This window comes from Camellia sinensis, chromosome 7, assembly GCF_055761805.1.
Source record: "Camellia sinensis isolate YWXY chromosome 7, ASM5576180v1, whole genome shotgun sequence".
Taxonomy (NCBI): Eukaryota; Viridiplantae; Streptophyta; class Magnoliopsida; order Ericales; family Theaceae; genus Camellia; species Camellia sinensis.
In genome coordinates, this window is record NC_138967.1 from 60,853,711 (window position 1) to 60,860,497 (window position 6,787).

Below are 6,787 nucleotides of genomic sequence, written 5' to 3' on the forward strand. Positions count from 1 at the left end.
CATTAAGTTTCTATGACATATCACCCTCTATTCTGTATTAACTGAGTTTTTTTTTGACAATCAACACAAGGGGAATAGGGGAAGCAAAGCTGCACTCGTGGCAGTAAGACTTAAACCCAAACATTACACCTACTAAGGGAGTGCCTCATCCATTAGGCCAACCCCTTCGTCCTTAGCTTAACTGGTTATTTACACTCTGGCAAAATACAAATCTTTCAGCTTTTTGGAAGTCCAATTACCTTTTAAATTTGAAGCTGTGAATAATAAACAATTAAAAATAATAGCATAGGAAGACAATTCAAGACCCATGTCACAGAGAGAGAGAGAGAGAGAGAGAGAGAGAGCTGAAAATTTTAAGGCACATACCTTTAAAGAGCAGCACATAATAGCATTTGTGTGATGCCAAAGGGTTTTGAGGGTGGTTTCACTTCCTTCACTGCCAGACTTGAGAAGCTCTACTCCCAAATAACACCTGTCAAGAAAGAAAGAACACACCATGGACCAGTGAGAGCAAAAAAATTTATTTTAAGCCCCCAAAAAGACCAATTGCTACACTTCGGGACAACGGAATTCAAAAACTAGATTTTTAAAACTCCTCTTGATTTGACCTATTAAATAGAGTATGCAAAGTTAAAAAATTTTGTGTTCATTAGCATCCATCTACGAACACACTATTACAATCTAATCCAATAATGCCACAAGGAAGATATAAAACTTCAAACATCAAAGTCATTCTCCACTGTACCTTCAAATGCAAATTCAAATGCTATTGTCATCACAGATCTTGTACTGCCACCTTTAGAAGTATAATCATTACATGCTTTATTTCCAGCTGGTCCAATCTCGAGAGCAGAAGCAAGGTCAAGGGTAAGATTTGGACTGGAAGCTTCCTACAAAATGTCCCAGTTCATCAAATAAATGGAAGTCCAAAGAAGAGTTTAAAGTAGAGAAAAAAGAGAAAGAATGATAGCCGAATACAGCAACTATAACGTAATTCTAGATGCTGACCTTGCCAGAATCGAGAGGAATGATGCGAAAACCAGAAGGCAAAAGAGGTGCATCATCAGCAAAAGAGGCATCAATAGGAGCAAATATAAATTCAGCACAGGTGCCAACAGCATTCTCATCCATTCCGCTCCATAGCTGTTAGGAAAGTATAAACAACGACATTAAGCAAGAAGGTTGGGGCCATAAAAAGTAATGGATAAAAAAAAGAACGAGGACTTTGTAAAAATGAACTAGTAGTAACATTTAAAAATATCCCCATTACAAAAAAAAATTCTGTGAAGATATGAACCAAAACTTTAGGCTTGTTGGGGGGAACATGCCCACAGACCGTGATAATTCATGCATTAAATATATGACAAAAGATACGAAGAACCAAAACTTTAGGCTTGTTAGGGCAACATGCCTACAGACCGTGATAATTCAAGCATTAAATATATGACAAAGATATGAAGAACCAAAACTTACTTGCAAGAGAAACATGTCTCTAGGCATTATTGCATCTTCAGGACAATGTCCAACACCTTCCAGCTTAATGACCTCCAATAACTAATATCCATGAAATGAAATGTACAATCTATGTCAAAATTCCAAGTAAATATTCAAAATTTTGGAATAGATAATGAAGAAATCAAGATGAAATTACTTGCCTCTTCATGCTCAATAGTATGAGCCAGTGGCAGAATAACTTGACCTGAAAAGCTTCCAACTCTAGACCCTGGTAAGCTAAAGGGACCAACTTTAACAGCTGCAGCTGAGTAAGCATTGATACTATTGTCTGCCCATTCTGACCTGTGCTCCCGCAGGAATCTAAGTAGTATTGCAGGGGGCACATTCTGAAATATAGGAAAAGTGTACAGCAAGATCAGATAAAGAAATGTTAAGCTCAAAATGAGAACATGAATACAGAGAACTAGTAGAAAAGGATTGGGCAAGACTTGCGTTAATAGACCTATATACAACAATTATCTTAATTTACTTCACTTGCTAATATGTGAAATTTCATAACAATTGCTCTCCAGAACAAAGTGGAAAGCATTTGTTATCTTGGGATGCTTAATTTAACAATCTATTAATGGGCAAATTAATTATAGAACGAGCACTCTGCATTTTTTTTAGAACAGCACATTTAGAACATCCACAGCTCGGCAATCGCAATACCATGAAGGCCGATCCTTAAGGATTTCTGCAACCTGGAAGTAGTGAAGCATAACCCATAAATGCTTCACATAAACTCCACAACTACTACAAAAAAGAAGAAAGAAAGGGGAGACTATCGTACCCTTGTAGGCTCTAAACCCACCAGGCCGCAAGCACGTGCTGCCACACCAGTGCAACCATGAGAAATAGCAACGATTCCAATGGAATCCAGACCAGGCTAAGCATAAAAGAAAGCAGTTAGTTCAGAAAGAGACCGATCATCAACTCGGTTTTTAACATAACAAATGAAACAAATACTATAATTAATCGGATCATGTCCCGCATGTATCATAACATTCAGTAAACTTTTATAATTCATTAGTTTAACAGCCGCATAAATTATGTCACCATAAGCACAGCACAACACAGTTTGATAAGAAGCAATACATCGACACTGACACTACATAGCCACTCATACGTAATAGCATAGCTTGCTACAAAAAGCTTAACAAGCCATCTGTCATCGCATGAACAAAAGAAAAAACTAGCAAAATAAATTTCAAGCCCACTAAAAGAAAAGATCACACATTTCTGAAGTGTACCAGCAGGTTCTACAGACATCTACTGCAATTAAATAGACAACACCTTTTGAACACTAGTTACCTCACTTAAGGTCTTAACAGATATATTTATTTACATACATCAAAGATCAAAGATTGGCTTTTGAACACTAGTTACCTCAATTAAATAGACAACACCTTTTGAACACTAGTTACCTCACTTAAGGTCTTAACAGATATATTTATTTACATGACAATGCAGGGATGATTGGCTTGAAACATCAAAGATCCCCCAATCCTTTGTTTCACAAATGACTTGTAATGAGCTTCAATGGAAATAATGTGCAGCAATGCCCATCTAAATGTGCATTAACTTACATGCATTAAATTACCTGCGTTTATATTGTTTATTTGATTTTCACCGGCAATTATTTAACTGCTAATCAGACACCGCTGTCAGTTGTACTTCTGAAAATTTCAGTCTTTCTCCTGAATTCTCATCTGATAAAAAATGGTGACAATTTCAGTCATAGATACTATCATATAGTGTTACCAACTCTTCTATAACATAAAGCATAATATCAACAACAAAGCCAAGAATATTAAATGTGTAGAAGCATAATCTAGTATAATTAACTTCAAATGGAAAGAATATTATTTCGCATCTATAATTTGCGATGTAGAAGTGAGTACTGTAAAATCCATATATTTTTTCTATCACACATGGCCTCTATGCTGGAGGCAGAGTTGTCAAACCTGACAGTTGGCATTACAATAGATAAATAGAAAGAAATTTGCTTATAGAAATTTTTATTGAAGGATTCATAGTAGAAGACCTTGAGAAATTTTTATTGAAGGATTCTGTTGAAAAATGTTTTGTACTTGGAAAAACAATTTAAACAAATCAGTCATTTCTAAGGCTTTGAAACAGCATAAAAAGGCAGAAAAATAACTTATATCTAGTCATTAACTAGAAATAAGCCATCAACCAATTCATTGTATTCCTGAGCATATACTTCTGAAGCCATGAACTCTGGTGTCCCTAATTAACCTCAAAAAATAGATAAAAACTAACTCAATGATTTCCCTTAATTATGCCAATCAACCAATCACTCACACAGAAAGTTACATATCATCACAAAGTCATGTTACAACAGATACGTACTGTTTCATGGTACGTACACTATGAGTTTGTGGTAGTGAATACGAGATTATGTCGAATTAACAATAAAGTTCGAATTAGAAGTAATGAAAGCACTTTTAAAACAAAATAACAAATTTTCAATCATATAGCCACTATTGTATTGGGTCCATTCAACATTGGAAATGCAACAAATTTTCAATTCATAAACCAATAACAATCTGTAGCAATTTTCCAGTATTGATCACAGGGTTCAGAATTTCACCAATATAACGATAAACAACAATTCCATTTCTACCCATCAAATCCTAGACCGTAAAAGGAAAATAGAAACTAAGCTCTAGCTTTGCCAATGGCTGACTGATTGCAAGCATGAACAATCTCTTGTGGTATATATATACAGAGTAATGTTACAGTGACCTACTAAATTTTGAATACCATATATGGTATGTCCATCAAATTACTACCTTGTTGACCCATCATGGGTACCCAAATTTACCCCAAAAACTATCCAAAAAATGAAATGTGTGGACCAGATTTATTCTTAGCCTGACCCATACCACACTAAGTTTGAATTGACACCATACACTTCATTTCTAAGTAGTAAGTACTGACCCAAATTTGGTCCTCATAGCATAATTGATGATTTTTTGAGAGGTTATCTCTATCAGCAAGTAATATATATATACACATATTAGCTAAAAAAAGAAAGGTGCCAAACTACTTTATCAAGGGTGATCATTAATTTTGTACTTTACACCCAAAAAGTGATTATTTTCCTCATAGCAAGGATGAATTATCACTTAGAATTTCACACAAGGTTATAACTTATAATAGACCATAATGCTGGAACAATAGTCACATTTTGGATTTATTCCAATTCAGATTAATAGTCCTTTCCATCAACATAATATACCTTATGGTGATACATATTATCACCTAAGAATAGCATATAGCATTATACAAATAAAAATTTCACTGGAAGTACCAGTCAAAATGCACAGGTTTGGAGTTCATGTGCATGTGCCTATGAATTGTACAACATTCGTGTGCCGAATTTTCCTGCAATAACCAAAATAAGTTGTAAAAAAAGAAGAACAGGCAGAATTTTCTTAATGTCAGCTTCTTCCAACCAGAACAATCTCCATGAAAGTACGAACAATCCAATTTTAGCTGTACAAACCCAAAACTTCAAATCTATCTCAGGTTGTCTAGAAAATCACCACATTTCAATCCAGATTGAAGGCATGCCAAAAAACAGTAAGCAGCCTCTTCAGCTGGACCCAGATGAACTTTATACATAATTGATTAAATAATTGAATACCCCTGCAACAAAGAAGCCAAAAAAATTTGAAAAAATTGACCTGGACAATGAAGAATCCAGCGAAGTGACTGCCTCTATGCAATCCTCAGGAAGATATACTGGAAAAATTTTACTACATTCTGGCACAACCTCTATAAGCATAAAAGAGCACTCCTTTCACTATCAATTTTAGAAAAGGATGAACTAACTCATGCTAGATAAAAATAAAAATAAATAGTGCCTGCCACACCTACAAGGGTTTAATCTAACAGACCTCATAATGAACACTTCCTGGGCAAACTCTCTCAGCATATCTTTATTCACAAGATCAGGCTTGAGGACTTTGATAGCCACCTCCTGACTGCAGTATGTGCCTTTATACCTGAAAAAGACAAATGATACGATATACTGACAGCTCAAACACAATCAGAAATAGGTTGAGAGTGACAAAACTCACAGATCACCAAACTCACAAGATCAGGCTTGAGGACTTATTTTTTTTAAATGCAAATTTAATTAAATATAAAAAATAAATCATATTAAAATAATTTAAATTCAAACTCTGATTACTATGTTCATTTTCTTTTGATTAGTTTTAATTCAAATAATTTTATATTAGACAATTGGCATGTTCAACAAATTCTAAAATTACTATGTCCCTTTCACTCCTCCATAATTATGTGAATCATAATCACCATAATTCTCCAGATTTCAGAAATTCAAGTAAAATGTAGAGGGGGAAAAAAAATCACAACCACCAAAAAGAAAATCAAGTGATTGCTTTGATCAAAACGAAATCACACACATATTTTATACATCATATAATTCATAAATAGACAAATTAAATTGTATGTATATATGCAGATCTAAAAAGCAAAGAAAGAAAAAATCAAATAGAGACAAACTGAAGTGAATCATCGATCATCACCTAATAGTGATTTGAACAGAACAATAAGTAAAACTAGAAACGAAGAAGAAAATGATTTAAGCAAAAAGTGAAAACAGAGCACAGAAGAAGAGATTCACGGAGCTGAAGAAACATCTAAGAAAGAAACATCTAAGAAGGCGAAGATTTCCGAACAGAGCACAGAAGAAACATCTAACCTCTGATCGAAGAAGACGAAGATCACGGATCTGAAGAAGAGTTCCAAATCACGGTGCTCAAAATCGAACTTCGAAATCGCAATCGCTCTGTGCTCAAGAAGAAGAATCACCGAGTTGAAGAAGAATCACCGAATCGAGAGAGAGAACTTCATATTGATTCGATCCTCTGAGAGAAAGAGAGAGATGAGGAAGAGATTCGAATATGTAGACGGCGGTGCTCAAAATAGGGTTTGAAGATAAAGGTTTGGAGAGACAGGATAGGGCTTGAGGAGAGACGGATTTGGAGGCGCTTTTCAAACGTCTTCTGATCACAAAACGGCACCGTTTTAATTAATAACAATTGCGACGTTTAAAAAACGTCGTTAATTTTAAAAAAAAAGTGACGTTTAATAAAACGCCATTAATTAAACGCCGTTAAATCTCCAAATTCCTGTAGTGTACCCCAACCCAATTTACCTAGGCTAGTCAATATAAGTTGTTAACCCCTTCCCCTTTCTCTTTCCTTTCCCACCCTATCCAACCCAACCCAATCCA

The 6,787-nt window shown here is 35.0% G+C and overlaps 2 long non-coding RNA genes across 3 annotated transcripts; both read right to left on the reverse strand.

Annotated features, from left to right (window-relative positions):
- Window positions 1-1,007: 1,007 nt before the first annotated feature.
- LOC145794669 (uncharacterized) lies at window positions 1,008-1,734 on the reverse strand. The gene is made up of 3 exons (XR_014334599.1): window positions 1,656-1,734; window positions 1,474-1,554; window positions 1,008-1,143 (listed from the first exon to the last, which is right to left on the reverse strand). It is a non-coding gene; the product is annotated as an uncharacterized LOC145794669 (long non-coding RNA).
- Window positions 1,735-1,744: 10 nt separating this feature from the next.
- Window positions 1,745-6,564, reverse strand: LOC145794670 (uncharacterized). 2 transcript variants are annotated; one of them, XR_014334601.1, is made up of 7 exons: window positions 6,254-6,564; window positions 5,424-5,531; window positions 5,070-5,172; window positions 4,835-4,908; window positions 3,098-3,206; window positions 2,288-2,383; window positions 1,745-1,841 (listed from the first exon to the last, which is right to left on the reverse strand). It is a non-coding gene; the product is annotated as an uncharacterized LOC145794670 (long non-coding RNA). The 2 variants fall into 2 exon arrangements; XR_014334600.1 differs by lacking the exons at window positions 1,745-1,841; window positions 2,288-2,383; window positions 3,098-3,206; window positions 4,835-4,908 and having other exon boundaries at window positions 4,926-5,172.
- Between the last annotated feature and the right edge of the window lie 223 nt (window positions 6,565-6,787).